We start from the raw sequence: 20,046 nt of genomic DNA on the forward strand, positions 1-20,046 counted from the left end.
ACATCTGAGTGGTCTGACCCTTATATACCCCTCCTAGCCTCAACTCCAACCTAGGACATGCCCTAGTCCCATCCTAGGACATGCCCAAGCCCCCTCCCTCCTGACATGCCCAAGCTCCCTCCTAGGACATGCCCTAGCCTCCTCACTCTTAGGACATGCCCAAGCCCCCTCCCTCTTAGGACCCATTGTTCCTCAATTGGGGGTAACCCCAGGGGTGCACAGAGTACTACAGGGGGTACTTGAGAATAATAACAATAATGACGTAACATTTTAACAAACGTCAAACGTTTTAACATGCTGATCTGTAAAGTGTTAAACCCCCCAAAAACAAACTTGACCAGCACAACTGTTATTGAATTGAAAGCAATAGGCCTAATTTAGCCATTGTGGACAAGTCCACGATTGTGTTCTTTTTTAACCCTTTTGTTACACCATATAAATAAACAAATGCAGAATATTCCATAAAAAATATTTCTCGTCAAAATATATTGAAGTACCATCATCCGTGCCCATACCCGAGGCAGGGTTGGCGAAAGGGCCTTTCTGTGTGGAGTTTGCATGTTCTCCCCGGTACCCTCACAAAAACCATGCAGTAATCCTGGTCTCTAAACTGCCTCCCCCTGGCCAGCCGATGGAGTGGAAAGGAACTGGTCGGAATAACGTGTTCCTTCCACGCACTACGTCCGGCCGGGGAAACTCTCCCCTGTCAGGTGAAAATAAGCAGCTTGGACTCCTCATGCATTGAAGGAAGCATGAGGTCAGTCCGCTGCCCCCCCAGGTTAGCAGAGGAAGTGTAGCGCCCAGGATTGCATTAGATAATTGACACTGCAGGTGAAAAAATGGGTTACAAAATTGTGGGATGAAACATTTTAGGAAAACAAATATATATATTATACAGCAATACATGGCAACTTGAGATACTCTTCTTTAATATTTCGTCATGGCTTTTCAAAAGAATAACAAAAAAATAGAGTTCATGGGGGGGCTCTCATGCATGGGGGGGGGACATTGGTGAAAAATTTGCATATAATTTTTGTAATATTCTTAAAAAAAGATACATTAAATTGGGAACTTCTCCTTTGGTCAACCTATTCATAATGTGTGAGAATACAAATATATAAATATACAAAATATATACAAAAATAATAATAATTCAATATGCGCTTGAGTGCATTCATTCACAGAAAGAACAGTTTGCCAGGCCTAAGTTATGAATCACAAGCGTACATTAATCAAGATATCACAATTATGCCGCAAACAAAATACTAATCATGTGAGATTAAATGGAGTTTCCATGATAAAATTATCACTGCACTATAATTAAACTACATGGAGCATGTGTGGACATGTAAAAATGTAAAATATCACACTATATTTAACAGCATATGGAGCATGTGTGGACATGTCATTGGTTGTTCTGCCAATGAGCTGTTTAACAATGGACTGTTCTGTCCATAATGGCTCCTTCTCACACCTCATTGAATGGACATAATTTACATTTCAATAGTTGTTGTGTCATGGCTGCCTACTGTACTGTACATGCTAAACATGTAGGCTGCAGAACAAACTAAATGCAATGGCTTGAGCCATGGTGAACTTCTCAGCAGATATAGCAGGTTGACAAGTTGAATATAAATGTGCCGTTATGAATATATTTATTTGCAGAGGGCAAGAGGGTCCACTTCAGGAAGGAACAGACATATCTTTTAATATATATTTTTACTTTACTGGGATCCAGTGGAGGGAGGGGCCAGGATATGGGGTGACAACTTAAACGTTTGAGAACCACGTGCTAAACTAAATGGAATAGAGCCTTACATTAGTATAAGGGTTAATGCTGCATTAGATCAGGCAAGCGGTAGACGGCAAACGCCATGTGTGGAGGGGGGGTCAAAATCCCTGTAAACCCCCGAAATGTATATAAAACACCATGCTATCATCATATCAGATTATCTATCCATCTCTATCTAAATGTATATAAAACACCATGCTATCATCATATCAGATTATCTATCCATCTCTATCTAAATGTATATAAAACACCATGCTATCATCATATCAGATTATCTATCCATCTCTATCTAAATGTATATAAAACACCATGCTATCAGCATAGCAGAGTATCTATCCATCTCTATCTAAATGTATATAAAACACCATGCTATCATCATATCAGATTATCTATCCATCTCTATCTAAATGTATATAAAACACCATGCTATCATCATATCAGATTATCTATCCATCTCTATCTAAATGTATATAAAACACCATGCTATCATCATATCAGATTATCTATCCATCTCTATCTAAATGTATATAAAACACCATGCTATCATCATATCAGATTATCTATCCATCTCTATCTAAATGTATATAAAACACCATGCTATCATCATAGCAGATTATCTATCCATCTCTATCTAAATGTATATAAAACACCATGCTATCATCATATCAGATTATCTATCCATCTCTATCTAAATGTATATAAAACACCATGCTATCATCATATCAGATTATCTATCCATCTCTATCTAAATGTATATAAAACACCATGCTATCATCATATCAGATTATCTATCCATCTCTATCTAAATGTATATAAAACACCATGCTATCATCATATCAGATTATCTATCCATCTCTATCTAAATGTATATAAAACACCATGCTATCATCATATCAGATTATCTATCCATCTCTATCTAAATGTATATAAAACACCATGCTATCATCATATCAGATTATCTATCCATCTCTATCTAAATGTATATAAAACACCATGCTATCATCATATCAGATTATCTATCCATCTCTATCTAAATGTATATAAAACACCATGCTATCATCATATCAGATTATCTATCCATCTCTATCTAAATGTATATAAAACACCATGCTATCATCATATCAGAGTATCTATCCATCTCTATCTAAATGTATATAAAACACCATGCTATCATCATATCAGATTATCTATCCATCTCTATCTAAATATATATAAAACACCATGCTATCATCATATCAGATTATCTATCCATCTATCTATCTTCTCCTTCTTTGACCAACAGTAAACCAATTAATTTAACCCTGTCGGTTAACAGCACTGAGACTTCTCAAAATATACTGCCCAGTGGCCAACCCAATCAGACATGATAAATGGTGCAGATATGTTGTGGTATTTGTTTTATATTGGCTTAAACTAAACATCCCCCATAACCAATTTGATTGGGTTGGCAGGCTGCACATGTGTGGGTTGATTGGGTGGGCATTTGTGTCGCAATGCCACACATGGTGAGCTTTGTGATATTGGGATATTTTCAAATACTTGTAGTGGAGTAAACAATTACGCGTCTCTGAAATGTAGTGGAGTAGAAGTAAAAGTGTTGATAATTGGAATTACTCAAGTGAAGTACAAATACCTCAAAATTGTACTTAATTACATTACTAAATGTACTCAGTTACTTTCCTCCACTGCCAACTGGCCAACAGGATCCTGTAAAGTAATGAGGAGACAGATCATCTGAGGTGGGAGATGATGACCTCTGACCTCTAGAGGCTGTTTTATGGCTACAGGTTGAATCACTTCTTACTGTATATTTTACTAGACTTTGAAGAAATATGTGCTCTTTCACACCATAAGTGAGTTCATAAGCAGATAGTTATATAGGCTAAATGTAGATAAAATGTAACTAACTGATCATTCTTGTTTTATGTTGTTTTTAAACCAGATAACATGTCCATATGGGCCCGACATGGGTTTTGATATGGGCTATGGGTTTTAACTGGGCCGTGCACCCACTTTTTACAAAGCACCCACCTGTGTTAGCCCATATGGGCTTACGTGGGTTTCTAACTGGGTCTTAGGTGGTATCCAAATGGGCCATTTTATGTCAGAACCATGTGTGCGCCACCTGTGTTTGCCTATATGGGTTTGAACCGATATCTGAATGGGCCTTAAGTGGGTTCCAGCTGGGCGAATTATATGCGACCCATGTAGACCAGACTTGTGTCTGCCCATTAAGGGCTCCAAGTGGGCCGTGCACCCACTTTTCACAAAGCACCCACCTTGTTAGCCCATATGGGCTTACGTGGGTTTCTAACTGGGTCTTAGGTGGTATCCAACTGGGCCATTTTATGTCAGAACCATGTGTGCGCCACCTGTGTTTGCCTATATGGGTTTGAACCGAGATCTGAATGGGCCTTAAGTGGGTTCCAGCTGGGCGAATTATATGCGACCCATGTAGACCAGACTTGTGTCCGCCCATTAAGGGCTCCAAGTGGGCCGTCCACCCACTTTTCACAAAGCACCCACCTGTGTTAGCCCATATGGGCTTACGTGTGTTTCTGGCTGGGTCTTAGGAGGGGTCCAAATGGGCCATATAATAAAAATATATAAATATACAAAATATATACAAAAATAATAATAATTTAATATGCGCTTGAGTGCATTCATTCACAGAAAGAACAGTTTGCCAGGCCTAAGTTATGAATCACAAGCGTACATTAATCAAGATATCACAATTATGCCGCAAACAAAATACTAATCATGTGAGATAAAATGGAGTTTCCATGATAAAATTATCACTGCACTATAATTAAACTACATGGAGCATGTGTGGACATGTAAAAATGTAAAATATCACACTATAATTAACAGCATATGGAGCATGTGTGGACATGTCGTTGGTTGTTCTGCCAATGAGCTGTTTAACAATGGAGTGTTCTGTCCATAATGGCTCCTTCTCACACCTCATTGAATGGACATAATTTACATTTCAATAGTTGTTGTGTCATGGCTGCCTACTGTACTGTACATGGTAAACATGTAGGCTGCAGAACAAACTAAATGCAATGGCTTGAGCCATGGTGAACTTCTCAGCAGATATAGCAGGTTGACAAGTTGAATAGAAATGTGCCGTTATGAATATATTTATTTGCAGAGGGCAAGAGGGTCCACTTCAGGAAGGAACAGACATATCTTTTAATATATCTTTTTACTTTACTGGGATCCAGTGGAGAGAGGGGCCAGGATATGGGGTGACAACTTAAAAGTTTGAGAACCACGTGCTAAACTAAATGGAATAGAGCCTTAAATTAGTATAAGGGTTAATGCTGCATTAACCTGTGTTAGCCCATATGGGCTTACGTGTGTTTCTGGCTGGGTCTTAGGAGGGGTCCAAATGGGCCATTTTATGTCGGAACCATGTGTGCGCCACCTGTGTTTGCCTATATGAGCTTGAACTAGGATCTGAATGGGCTTCTAGCCCACTAGGCACTTTTCAGACCCATTAAGATCCCACTTCAAGTTGGTCCTCAAGGGATTTAAATTTGTTAGCAATATTGACATGAACCAGCTGTTTAACTACTGCAAACACAACTTAAGGTGTAAAAAGCACCTACATTTTAGCCAGTATACTTTTTACCTGGGTGAAAATACAATATCAGACAATATCTTTGACAAAGTTTATTTAAATCAATGCTGTATACAATTTCCTCGTGACACTGCATGTGATGTAATATTTCCTCTTAAAGGCCTATTCATAGTCTGGATTTTCGGTGGTGAGGTGACCAGTAAAAACAGAGAGAAGGGCCAGTGGCGGTGGTTTGCTCTTCACCGCAGCTCGTGACGTCATGTTGTAGTTCGGTGGTCACCTAACCACCGAAAATCCAGACTACGTACATATGAGCCTTAACACTGCCAGGTATTAATTAAGATTTTGCCCTGCGTGGTCTTAACGAAATAAATGATTTGCACTGAAATAAAATGTAAACAAATAAAAAAAAGTGCAACAGTATTGCAATTTCCTCGTAAAGGCCTATTCATAGTCTGGATTTTCGGTGGTGAGGTGACCACCACTCCGGTGGTGAGCTGACCACTGGAGCTGATGTTGTAGTTCGGTGGTCACCTCACCACCGAAAATCCAGACTATGAATAGGCCTTAACACTGCCAGGTATTAATTAATATTTTGCCCTGCGTGATCTTAACAAAAGAAATGATTTGCACTGAATTAAAATGTAAACAAATGAAAACAAAGTGCAACCGTATTGCAATTTCCTCGAAACACTGCCAGGTCTTAATTAATTATTTCACCCACAAAAACATTGAAATTTAAACATATCCCTTTATATCCCTTTAACCCTTTAACTACATAGAAAGTTATTTTCAGAACACAATTACTTTAAAAGTACTTAACAAATAGTACTTTCAGAACACAAAATGTGACTTTCAAGGAACCCGTTTGACCCGAAATAACAACTGAGGGTAAACTAAAGAGGGCGGTAGTTTATTTACCGTGAAAGATTCTAAAAAAAAAAAGAAATACCTAACTGAGGTAGTTCTTCACATAATGTGTGAGTGCGTGCGTGTGTGCACATGCTTTGGCAGATTTTGCCTATTGGGACTGTGCCCCATTGTCCTGTGTGCTTTCCTGTGTGTGAAGTGTGTTGTCATGTGATCTACGAACTCTGACAGCTCTATTCCCACCTCGATCCCGAGCTCCGGTAAACCATTTTCCCAGCGTGTGCTCTGCTTCCTTCTGGTTCACGTCCTTTGTGGTGGTGTTGTGCTTGAGTGCCACTAAAAATAAATGACAAAAAGCCAACTTAGTACCGCTAGCTTGTAAAGTACTACATGAGATGCACAATGTGTAACCTGACAGCAATAATGGCTAATGTCTGCTACATTGCTGAGGATTCTTTGCTGAACAGGGGGGAGGGACAGAGCCAGTGATTTTAAAATGTCTTATGGCTATCTATGGTGGCAAATTTGTTTTCATGTAGAATAACAAAGTTCAGGTGACAGCATGAAATTAAACGTGATGGAATATGTTATGTCAATATTGAAAACTGAGTTAAATACAAACAGTGGCCTCTCTTCAGAATTGTAGTGAGCATATAAGAATGAAGGAAATGTCAAGGAAAATGTACAATGAAAACTCAAATTTACCATAAAGCACATCAAAAAGAGCCAGGTCTCGAAACTTCTTCTTGTCCTTACGTCCAAAGAGATTGTACTGCATGGACAGCTCATTGCTCATGAGGAATCCCATCATTCGCCTGACACAATCGTCCAATTTGGTTCCACCGAGGTCTGCAACCATGGCAACCTGAGTATGAGTCACAGGAAGGACATTCTGTATGTCAGTAATGAATAGTTAGAGTGAAAGGAAGCAGGTGATGGGAAGAATGGAATAATTGGAGAATAGAGACAACAGCAGCCATGCAAGCCAACGTCTTCAAGAAAAGAGAAAGTGGAAAATCTATTTAGAAACACCCTACCATTTAGCTAAATAATAATATCAAGGGGAGAAACAGTCATCACAAGCTGTTGACAGGGGTGAGAGAGAGAATATCAGTGATTAGAGGGGAGCAGAGGTGGTGAAGTGAATGAGTGATTTGAACGTACAACTGTAGCCTTGAACTCTTTGTCGCCGAGCTTCAAGTTCATGGCCTGGACCTCTTCCTCCGTCTTCAGTGGGAACGTAGCTCCTTCCGGGAGCTCCAGCAGCACCACGTCCTCTTTCTGCTTCAGCACGGTGTTTAACATTTTTGAATTAACCTTCTGGGTGTGCTTTACTTCCTCTAACATTTTCAACACTTGGAAGAACATTTGATGTGTGGAATTTGGCACTACACTAGGGCTGCTAATCAGGTTTTCAGTGGGCTGGCTCCGAGTTGATGTGTTTGGGGTGCTCGAAAATGGGGTTCCACTCACTGGAGTTCCATGGAGGAGGCTCTTACTCAATGGGGTGCTCGCAATCTGGCTTTCAGTGTGGTGCCTCACTGAGGTGCTAGGGGGGAGGCTCTGTCTCTGAGACACATAGTCGTCACTCCCTCTTGTTTGTTTTGGTCTAACTGGGGTTTCAGTGTTGTGGCTTGTGTGTGGCCCTGCAATCCCACTGGGACTGGGGGTCAGTCCTGGACTTTGGGTACCTGGATATAAAGGTATATTTAAAGATGTTAAATTCTCTATATATATATTTTTGTTTTGTTTAATAATAATAAAATAAAATTCCATACTTTACATACTTCCGGAAGAAAATCTAGGAGACACACTGGAGATGCTCGTAACACTGTGGCTTTTCTTTTTTTTGGTGGGCGGGCAGCTTTGGGACGTTCGTCTGTGCATTTCAAGGGGAGGTGAAGGTGGAATTGCATCCTCATCAGCTGGTTCGGACTCTTCACTAGATCCATCCATTAGTCTTAGCGGTGGCCTACAGTCAGTTAAGAACACACAAGCAAACAAAAACGTAACTAAGCAGTAGTTCTCATTCTCAAAATGGGTTCCGACTTCCGGGGATGGACACCGGAGAAAATGGCTCACAACGGGACGCAATGCAAGGCTTGGTTAGCTTGTAGATTACTTTCATTTGTTTTTAATTATATGAAATAGGGCATTCATTCTAGTCTAGGACCAGGCTAAGATATGTATGCACTTCATTTAGGAGAGAATATCTCAACTGTTCTTGGCTAATATGACCGCCGCGAACAACTTGGGAACTATGGCTAATTATCTATCCGGGACGAAATACCTGAAAATGACCCCGCCCTATTTAAAATGACCGCTAGTTGAAACATGGCTCTAACTTCGAAACCGTTGGAGCTACAGATATTCTGAGGTGCTCAAAATGTTCAGAATACTCATGTTTGAATACTCAATAGAGCGTCGTAGTCCCGGCCCCCTCGTGAGACCCGGAAAAGAAATCCCCATTCATTTTCCTCAGACTTTCCAGAAAGTATTTATTTAAAGATGTTTACGCCGCGGACAAAGCCTACTCTTGTCGTGATAAATCATGACAATAAACACAATGTTTTGGGCCAAACAAAGAATTAGGATTAAGAAGTAGAAAAAAATGGCAGGTTACAACAATTTTTTGTTGTTTTTCTTCTTTGTAATTATTTGTTTGGTCCAAAATATTGTGTTTGTTGTCATGATTTGCCACAACTCGAGTTGGCTTCGTACGATGCTTAAAAGGTCTTTAAATAAATACTTTATGAAATGTCTATGGGAAAAATGCATTGGGATTCATTTCCTGGGTCATGAAAGGGGGCAGGACTGCGACGCTCTATAGACCATATCCACACGGCGGTCATCTTTCCACAAGTTAATGGCAGGGTGGAAACTATCCGCAATTTGCCATTGACTCACAAACATTGCAGCTGTACAAAAGGCCTGAATGATGCTCTTTCTATCTGCAAAGTGTTTGTTTCATAAAAATCCAACATAGACATGTTATGAGCTACTTTATGTCAATAAATTCCTTGCAGGTGATTTGTTTTCCAAGTGTCAGAGTTCGGAAGCGCTCCCTTTCAAGACTCCTGCATTGTGTGCAAATTCAAAACAGGTGGTACGCAGGGCCGTTGAGTGATTATTCAATGAGCGCTTCCAAACTCAAATACTTAGGAAGGAATTTCTTGACATAAAGTAACTCATAACATCTCTACCGGGGATTTTTATGAAACAAACACTTTGCAGATAGAAAGAGGATAATTAAAGCTTTTCGTACAGCTGCAATGTTGGTGAGTTTGACAATTTAATATAATTAGATTGGATGGACTATGTCGGTTTGGATGTATGGGTGGTCATTGGCAAATTGTGGCTAGTTTCCACCCTGCCATTAACTTATGGAAAGATGACCACCGTGTGCATATGGTCTATTGAGTATTCAAACATGAGTATTTTGAACATTTTGAGCACCTCAGAATAGCTGTAGCTCCAACGGTATAGAAGTTAAAGCCATGTTTCAACTAGCGGTCATTTTTAATAGGGTGTGGTCATTTCCGGGTATTTCGTCCCGGATAGATAATTAGTCATAGTTCCCAAGTTGTTCGCGGCGGTCATATTAGCCAAGAAGAGTTGAGATATTCTCTCCTAAATTAAGTGCATACTGTACATTACATATCTTAGCCTGGACTAAAAGTTGAGTAATACGCTGCCCAACGACAACAATCATGATACTATTTCTAGTAATTCAAGCCGCTGCTCACGGACCGGGCCACAGCTTTGACATAACAGCACACGCACGTTCAAATGACTCCACATGGAGTCATTTGAACGTGCGTGTGCTGTGATGTCAGCACACGCAGGCCGTCGGGAGCCGATCCAGACGGCCTTTACTGCATGTCTTCCCCCCATCTCTCTCCCCATTTCCTGTCAGCCTACTGTCTGTCCCCCCATACAAAATATAAAATGAAGGTGAAGCCACAAAAAAACATTAAAATAAATAATGACTCCACATTTTGCAGCACAACTGCTAAATACTCTGGCAAGGATATAGGCTTTAATATAATTCTGCCCTCTACATGTTCACATACTGTACAGTTAATATAGAACACTTTTATTCAGGCACATTCCAGCCACCTTCTTTGCCCACCTTACCAACGTCAAAACACAACATGATTCTGACAGAGGCATATTTCAGGAGGTCACCAATTTCATCGCTGCCATGCCATGCTGTCCTTCCCCCCAGTACTTTTAAAGTTTCCACCAAAACACAACTTTCTAACACAGACTTTTTTACAGTGCCATTTCAGTGACCCAGCTCAGTGGCCTTGTGGTTAGAGTGTCCGCCCTGAGACTCAGGCATGCAAACATAGCCTGGTTAATAAACCAGACCGAATCAGCCGTTGGCAAAAAAAAATTGCCTACCGGCGGATTTCGGTCTGGAGAGGCTCAATTGTACGCCCATTTTCTACACACGAAAACGTGTGCGCCCAATAGGGACACGGTATGCAATATGGGCGGGCTTTGGTACAGTGACGTTCAATGCTTGAGACCTTTGACTGACAGTAGCTCTGACCAATTGCGTCAAAGAGAAAATGTTTCCCTGGAAATGAAATCCAAGCTGAGCCTCCCCAGACTAATATCCCGCGGATCCGTGCGATATTAGTCTGGTTTATTAACCAGGCTAATGCAAACAAGCCCAAGTGAAAAAGGTGACAGTGTGCAATAAAGCCGATTACCTCGTCCGACGCATCAGGGGCATTTCCACATCTGACTGTAGATCAGATGAAGCCTCTGCCTTCTTGAGCTTCTTACGAGCCACATCATATGTACCTTCAAAAGAAAGAACACAAAAACAGGGGAAGGGAACATTAATGCCTTTTTTTAAGTGAACCCATTAACTTTAATAACCATTATTTTAAACTTTAGATGTTGAAAAATAGAAGATCTACAATCTCGTAGCGTGGCACCGAGTGATCCAGAGAGAGTTGATCCAGAGAGAATTTCAGCGAAGCAAAACTTAAAAAAAAGATTAAAAATACTTAACGGCAACGGCGGTTAACGCCGCTTCGCACACGTTGCGGCTGTCTCCTAAAGCTGTGTTATGCATCTTTGAAACATCACCGTGTCCCGGACTGCGTCCCCGTCCGAACAAGATTTCCCCCGTCCAAAACGGACCACAGACGGCCGATATACGCCTGGGGACAGCCGCGGACCCCGCGGGCACGAGACCGCGTTTCAGACAAGGTCTGTCTCGGGGTAACTGTTCTAGCAAAAGGTAGCCGGCAAACAATGCTAGCTGTTTCGCACGCGCAAAACTGCAAAGCTACAAGTCCAAAGCAAATGGCTATGCAAGCCAATGTGGTCTTGGAGATCTAATAATGCTATGCTAGCATTTTGCTATGCTAGTGTGGCTAGTGTGTCACCATTAGACCTGGAGCATTAGCCAGCTAGCTACCATTAGCAATTTTGCACACTTACATTGTATTAGTCCTAGGTTTAAAACACGCACATATAAAACATCTCTTGTGTGTTGACATGAACCCCATAAATGCACTAAAAACACACACCATGCGTTTAATGGTGTTAGGAACCAAAAAGATCGACAAAAAAAGGTTAGCACGAATGCCAGTAGCAATAAGATGATGAGAGAGGGGGGAGGCCTGACAAAATTAACTAATAAGCGATATTTTATAATATATTAGTTTTTTAACAGACCATATACGTTTATACATTTCACACTTATTTTTTAATTAACCCATTCAGTCACTTTTACCCTCTCATACTTAATTAAACCTTGTAGTCTCTCAGAACACGTCACTTCTTTAATTTGTAACATGCCTTTTTTTGCCATATTTTTAAACAAATATATATTTAATTATCCCATATCCCAATCAGATGTACTTCAGCTTAAACAGCTCGACATGTTTGGTTGATGGAACAGCATCGATGATATTTTGCACACAATTAAAAACATTGCATTAAATAAATAGACGCGGAAGCAACTGTTGTTAAACAAGACGTGTACTTTTTTTTAACCCATTCTGGGCGGGAACCCCTATTTGTATCTTACCCCCTCAGGCCGGGCACCCATATTTGGGTTCTGTACAGTATGTACAGTATTCAAAAATGTAAAAATTTTGATTCTGCTATATCAATATTTGAAGTTTTTCAGAAACCTTAGGTCAGGATTTAAAGGCGTTTTTAGAATCGGCCTTAGGCCTGAATGGGTTAAATGTTTACACACTTTATACACACACATACACACACAAATCAAAAATACAAATCAGAATTACTAGCTTTTAAAAATACTACTATTACTAGCTTTTAAAATGTTTACACACTTTATACACACACACACACACACACACACACACACACACACACACACACACACACACACACACACACACACACACACACACACACACACACACACAAATCAAAAATACAAATCCGAATTACTAGCTCGTAGCCTCGTAATTGAATAAAAAAGAAAAAAACTCGAAACTCGAAATGTCACTGCGGGCCCGGACAATTAGCGGCTCTGTGGCCAGGTTTGGCGCAGTACAGACAAAGTCCATGGGTCATGCGTCTGTTCCTCTCAAGCTGTCCCAGCGCTGGCTTCCATGGCAGGTTGGCAGAGCAGGTGACGTCCAGCATCATGGTGGCCCCATGGTCGGTCTGTGTAGCCACATGCAGTGGCTTTCGACGGCTCCTCGATGCGAAGTGCTTTAAGCATTGCCTGTGTGGTAAGGTGGTATTGCTTAAGGTAGCCTACTACGCCACCTGGGGAATTGCGCCCCAGGAGATATTTACTAAATGCAATACTGGACACCCGGAGCACGTAATGACTCCCCAACACAGATTCAGTATACATACATATAGGCAGGGCAGAAACGTGTGTAACCAATATACAAAAGTCTTTATTAAAATACTTGGTCAGCAACATAAAAGTTTATAAAAGCAATTAGATATTTCATACAGCATGATGACGGTTCAATAAATAAAGGCTCCCAAGGTCTAAAATGCTATAAAGTGCTATAAAGTGCATAGAGCGGTATATATATTATATATAGATAATACATAAATACATATATATCAATATCGCACCACTATACAAGCCAGTCGTATCCAATTTAGAGGTAATACAGCACTAAGTATCTATACATATATCGACCAAGATCAAGTGGAATACGTTATAATATAGGCAGAATATAGATAACGATGCCCGATATGGGCTACAATCAACCAGGGCCCCGATTCAGGCGACCACCGAACGGACCACTCGTGGCCGTGGGATGAGCCCTCTCGAACACTGCGGTACGAGTGTGTGTGGAAGGTTAAGGTCAGCAAAGCAGCAGGTGTAGTACTGGCCCTGGAAGCACAACGGCTGTATTAAAATACCACTCTTATACTATAGTCACTGAGGCAGGAACAGCAAAGACACGCAAACTCACCCGCTTTAATGAGGCCAACGTGCACCGTCGTTGTACCCACTGCAGCGGTAGCCAGGTAAATAATACAACTGTAAACAACAAGAGCCCATGTTTATACCCCCATGGCATCACAGACACCAAATGAATATAAATACTGCGGAGAGGGAGGAACACCAACCTCTGTGGCGTGGTGTTGGTTCACAACACGCCGAACAGGACACAGGCCAGAGCGAGTAGCTCCAAGGCTAAAACAACAACAAGTGCTCACAGTCAAGTTCACAGTCAACTATTAAGTGCAGGCGGTCGTAACAGCAACGTATAGAAACATACCTGCACTGAAGTGCGGACCAAACACACTGTCACCCGACGGGACAGCTCTGTTAAGGATGATCACCTCCATGCGGCGGAATAACTCCTGGCCGTGAAACCCACCAGCAGTGTGGCAGAGAGAGACTGACAGCTGACAAACACTGCCGACACGTCACCTTATAAAGCCAGCCAGGACACTCATCAAGCCCTAATCAGTGGGCGGAGGACGGGCCGTGACAGCGTGGGAACGCTAACGCCCATCCTGCCACAATACCAATCAGCCCACTACTAAGTGGGCGGAGGATGGCTGTGACTCTGATCCATCCACCAACAAGGATGGGAGATGGGCCGTGTCATTGCACGTCCATCCTGCCACAATCCGTCCCACCCATTTGCATCGTCGTCCCGACGATGACCACGCCAAGGGCTGGACAAAGCTGAGACAGCATTCGATGCAAACCCCCTATCCACTGCCTGTGGGAGATGGTAACGGTTCGAATGTTGGCCCGCTGTAGACCTCCCCGTTCTCCGGACTGCCTCGCCAATTTCGTCAGATGTAGGGAGTGGAAGTAACCTGCTGGACAGTAAGTCCACAGGCACAACCGCAGATGTTTCAAGAGCCACCAGCACAGTGGGGGGTGAATCCTTCCGATTCGGATCAGCTTCCCCACACTCTGGACTCACCTGTCTATCTTCGTTAATAAGCGGTTCGTCTAACCGTGGAACGGAGGGTTCTAAATCCAACTGCCCCGTAGGGCTCTCTTCTGGGTTGACCGGCTCAGCCAAGGTGGAATCTGGTTGGCCAGAAGGACACAGGGGAGCCCCCACTGGAGATGGATCTACGGGCAAAGCCAAAGGGGCCTGGGGTACTTCTGATGTCAGAACAAACCAGTCGCCATCGCTGTGATCGTCACCCCCCTGAGGAGGTGACTGCTCTACCTGTTGGTCCCGGAGATAAACCAGCTGGCCCTCCTCTAAGGACGGGTCCCGGACTTTTGGGTCAGGAAGGGCTTTTCTCCGATCTGCCGCAATCTTCAGCCGATCCCGAGCCCCCTCAAAGGCTATCTGCAGCCGATTCTGATGCTCGGTGACCCAAGCGTTTACGCTGCCTGCTATCGGTTCCGGGACCCTTCCTAACAGGAAGTCCACAGGTAGACGTGGTTCCTGACCAAACAGTAAGTAATGAGGAGTCTCCCCTGTGGCCTGATGGGGGGTGGTGTTATAGCAGAATAGCATCTGCGGGAGATAGTCAACCCAATCCGTCTTACGGAAGGATGGCAGTGTGCGCAAGAGGTTGTGTAGAGTTCGATTGAATCGTTCACACTGTCCGTTGCCAGCAGGGTGGTACGGTGTAGTCCGAGACTTTTGAATCCCGTACAGACTACAGAGCTGTTGGATGAGGGATGCTTCAAAGTTTCGGTCCTGATCCGAATGAATGCGACCAGGGACCCCAAATTTATAAAACCATTCATTGACCAGTACTTGCGCCACCGTGGATGGCCGTTGGTCCCTAGTGGGAACGGCCAGCGTGTATTTGCTGAACACGTCAGTTATGACCAAGACGTTTTCGTGACCTGACCGGGAAGGTTCCAGGATGGTGAAGTCAATCGCCACAATCTCGTTGGGCTTGGAAGAAAGTAAATGACCCATCTGTGACATGGGCACGTCTGACAAGCTATGACCCGGTGGTGCTGTGATGGTGGCCTGAGTTGCCTCAGCCACCTGTTCCGGCACCGCCATCTGTTGCCACGTTGGAAAGACTGGATCCGCAACCAACTCTTGCCGTTCCGGCTTAGATCTTGTTGGGTGCTCTCGAGACCAAGTGTCAATATTCCGCTTTCTCCTGCCTGAACGGAATTTGGGCTTAGGATAAAGAGTCGGCCGTGAGGCCTCACATTCCCTGGCCAAATGGCCCCGATTCTGACACCTCCAACAGATTACCAGACCCCCACGTGGTGGACGACTAGTCGCTGGAGTGTCATGTCGAAGTGCCATGGCCTGAGTGAGCTGATTTAGCTGCTCCTGTTGTGTTTTTAGCATGTCCTTCAATTCATTAGACTCCTCCGACCGAAGTACGTTACCGCCTGATGGACGTGCACCGCTGTGAACGGCATACTGGATGCCATGCGCCGAGGGGACGGAATAACTACGGCCCCTTGCCCCCCCTGGCATGCCCTCCCGCTCCCAGCGGATCGCTTCCTCTCTAACCTCCAATAAGGTACTGGTTGGACGCCGACGTACCAGTTGTTTCAACTCCCGTCGAAGGGAGCTCTCTAAGACGTGTTCAGTGAACTGGTCCCTCAACAAGGCCCCTGCATTAGACATGCCGGCCGGTGAGCGCTGTCTGACTCTCTCCATTAACCTCAGAAGAGCAAGAGAAAATTCCTGTAATGTTTCTCCGTCCTGCTGTTTCCTGCCGAAAAATGCCTCCTGTAAAACTACATAGGACTGTGAGCACCCGTACATGTCTCTCAAAATGCCAACAATTCTATTGGGGTCCTCCCTCTCCGCAGCAGGGCGATGTCTTATCTCCTCCCGTGCCTCTCCTTCCAAGTGATCAAACAGAAAAAAAGCTTGGTCTATGGCCGAAAGATAGCGCATGCAAGCCTGTGCCTCCTCAACCCATTCGTTTATACTTGCACCTGACCTGCCGTTGAAATACGGGCACTTTCTATCTCGCGGCACAAAGACCAACCTTTCTGGTGCGATAGCCCTGGCCCCTCCCGAAGGAGGTGCCAAAGTGGAAGGGACTGACACCTCAGAGGAGACAATGTTACTACCACCTGGTTGTGCCTCTCTCTGTTCCTGCCTCAGTGAACTATTATCTGCCCTCAGCTGTGCTACCAGGTCCCTGAGCTCTTGTAGCCCAGCCTCCGAAGCCATGCTGAGCACAGAAATTTTTCAAGACTTACGACCAATTGGAGTAGTACCCAACCCCTGCCTTGGAAACCAGGGAGCCAATTCAGGTGACCAAGGGGGTGCTCTCACGTCCCACCACCACACACTGCTGCTTTGCTTCACACTGGAAAAAAAAAAAAAGAATTAACCACAATCCACACAGAAACCCACAGAAACCAATTGTTCTAAACAGACAAAGAAAAGAAAAAAAAAATAACACGTCTCTGCCAAGCCTATTCTTAATTTGTAAGTCCTGCCGACCCACGCCAAATGTGGTAAGGTGGTATTGCTTAAGGTAGCCTACTACGCCACCTGGGGAATTGCGCCCCAGGAGATATTTACTAAATGCAATACTGGACACCCGGAGCACGTAATGACTCCCCAACACAGATTCAGTATACATACATATAGGCAGGGCAGAAACGTGTGTAACCAATATACAAAAGTCTTTATTAAAATACTTGGTCAGCAACATAAAAGTTTATAAAAGCAATTAGATATTTCATACAGCATGATGACGGTTCAATAAATAAAGGCTCCCAAGGTCTAAAATGCTATAAAGTGCTATAAAGTGCATAGAGCGGTATATATATTATATATAGATAATACATAAATACATATATATCAATATCGCACCACTATACAAGCCAGTCGTATCCAATTTAGAGGTAATACAGCACTAAGTATCTATACATATATCGACCAAGATCAAGTGGAATACGTTATAATATAGGCAGAATATAGATAACGATGCCCGATATGGGCTACAATCAACCAGGGCCCCGATTCAGGCGACCACCGAACGGACCACTCGTGGCCGTGGGATGAGCCCTCTCGAACACTGCGGTACGAGTGTGTGTGGAAGGTTAAGGTCAGCAAAGCAGCAGGTGTAGTACTGGCCCTGGAAGCACAACGGCTGTATTAAAATACCACTCTTATACTATAGTCACTGAGGCAGGAACAGCAAAGACACGCAAACTCACCCGCTTTAATGAGGCCAACGTGCACCGTCGTTGTACCCACTGCAGCGGTAGCCAGGTAAATAATACAACTGTAAACAACAAGAGCCCATGTTTATACCCCCATGGCATCACAGACACCAAATGAATATAAATACTGCGGAGAGGGAGGAACACCAACCTCTGTGGCGTGGTGTTGGTTCACAACACGCCGAACAGGACACAGGCCAGAGCGAGTAGCTCCAAGGCTAAAACAACAACAAGTGCTCACAGTCAAGTTCACAGTCAACTATTAAGTGCAGGCGGTCGTAACAGCAACGTATAGAAACATACCTGCACTGAAGTGCGGACCAAACACACTGTCACCCGACGGGACAGCTCTGTTAAGGATGATCACCTCCATGCGGCGGAATAACTCCTGGCCGTGAAACCCACCAGCAGTGTGGCAGAGAGAGACTGACAGCTGACAAACACTGCCGACACGTCACCTTATAAAGCCAGCCAGGACACTCATCAAGCCCTAATCAGTGGGCGGAGGACGGGCCGTGACAGCGTGGGAACGCTAACGCCCATCCTGCCACAATACCAATCAGCCCACTACTAAGTGGGCGGAGGATGGCTGTGACTCTGATCCATCCACCAACAAGGATGGGAGATGGGCCGTGTCATTGCACGTCCATCCTGCCACACCTGCATTTCAGCTATTTGCTTGGCGGACTTCAAGCTTATGCTTAAAAGAAAGTCCATGTCCACTCGTAAACGTACCAGCTCCTGCTGCAGCTCTTTCTCCTTCTTTCCCTCATGTGCACCCTGGCCATTTTCGTTCTCCATTTTGTACGATCAGCTACAATGATTTGAGATGAATGAAGCAAGCGCAACAATGATCTTGCCTATATAGGCTTAATTATAATTAGTTGCAGCTGGTTCCACAGGTGAAGCAATTTATGTGTGTGTGTGTGTGTGTGTGTGTGTGTGTCTGGACTTTTTTTCCCCCCTTTTTTCTTACCCTCTGACCGATTTCCACGCCTCAGGGCGTGTTTGTGCCCTGGGGCCACTCTGCCAAACGCGCCTCAGGGCGTGTTTATCGTTTTTTATGATTATGTATATATATATATCCTATCCGGACCTCTGAACGAAAGATTGAGGGAAAATATCAACTACAATTCCCAGAATTCCCGTGTCATGTGACACACGTGCATCCGGTTCCTATAAAAGCTGCTTTCCCCCCGGGAAAAGTTGTGGGGAGGCAGTTCGGAGATCGTCTAAGGTGTGTGTCGAAAGTGACCAAGTAATTCTATTGAGCGAGGTGAGCAGTTTTGTTGATTTAGTATAGTAATAGTAGTAGTAGTAGTAGTAGTAGTAGTAGTAGCAGTAATTTAGGTTTAGATTTAGTTTAGATTTATTAGTTAGTAGTCTGTTGTCTGTGTCTGTTGTCTGTGTCTGTCTGTAAAAAAAAAAAAAAAAAAAAAGAAAGTGTCTCTGTCTTACCTGTGTATAGTATAGAATATAGATCGTTAGTTTGTGTTTAGTTTAGTTTGTGTTTAGTTTAGTGTGTTTAGTTATTACCTGTTTAGTTTGTCCGTCTGTTGGTTTAGTGTTTTGTCCGTGTCCTGTTAGTTTATATAGTGTTGACTGCAGTGTGAGTGTAGTTCGACATGGCGCCGAAGAAAGGCTCCAAAAAGCGTCCTTCTCCCCTTCCCGCGACATCCACTGGGGGTGTGCGACAGACCACTATGGAGGAACATCTCCTCAAGATCTGTGCCGGGAAGACGGGTCGACGCCATGACCCGATTCCTGATACCGAGATCTCTGAAGGAGATGAGAAGCCTGTGGTAGTTGTCACCCCTGAGGCTGTGCCCGTCTTGTCCCCGGTCAAGTCCCCGGTCAAGAAGAAGGGGAGGCAAGGGCCTTTGCCCAGTCCACAGCCCGGTGGCAGCGGGTTGCATCATGTTCGTGTCCTTCTCCCATCTACACCTGAGCCCAGAGGCAGCGGGCTGTTCGACACCGAACCCCTGCTCCGCCGATCGACCCGTGCAACCAGATATGTTGCGGCCGTCGCCTCCTCATCCTCCGAGGAAGAGGACTTTGAGCCTCTTCGAGACAGCAGTGCCAGTGAAGCCTCTGTTACGCTCGACGGTAAGAATCTTATTGTCTGTCTGTAACATTGTTTCCATTGTTGTATCCCTGTATTCATGAGATGACAGTTCCTCC

At 43.7% G+C, this 20,046-nt stretch overlaps 1 protein-coding gene across 1 annotated transcript in view; it reads left to right on the forward strand.

Annotated features, from left to right (window-relative positions):
• Nucleotides 1-20,046, forward strand: part of LOC310854364 (stomatin-like protein 2, mitochondrial) — a gene marked incomplete at its 3' end in the record, with an annotated part of 440,440 nt that overhangs the window by 311,941 nt on the left and 108,453 nt on the right. The gene's annotated exons all lie outside the window — the stretch shown is intronic.

The sequence above is a fragment of the Protomyctophum parallelum genome (assembly GCF_964188405.1).
Source record: "Protomyctophum parallelum genome assembly, chromosome: 23".
Classification (NCBI taxonomy): domain Eukaryota; kingdom Metazoa; phylum Chordata; class Actinopteri; order Myctophiformes; family Myctophidae; genus Protomyctophum; species Protomyctophum parallelum.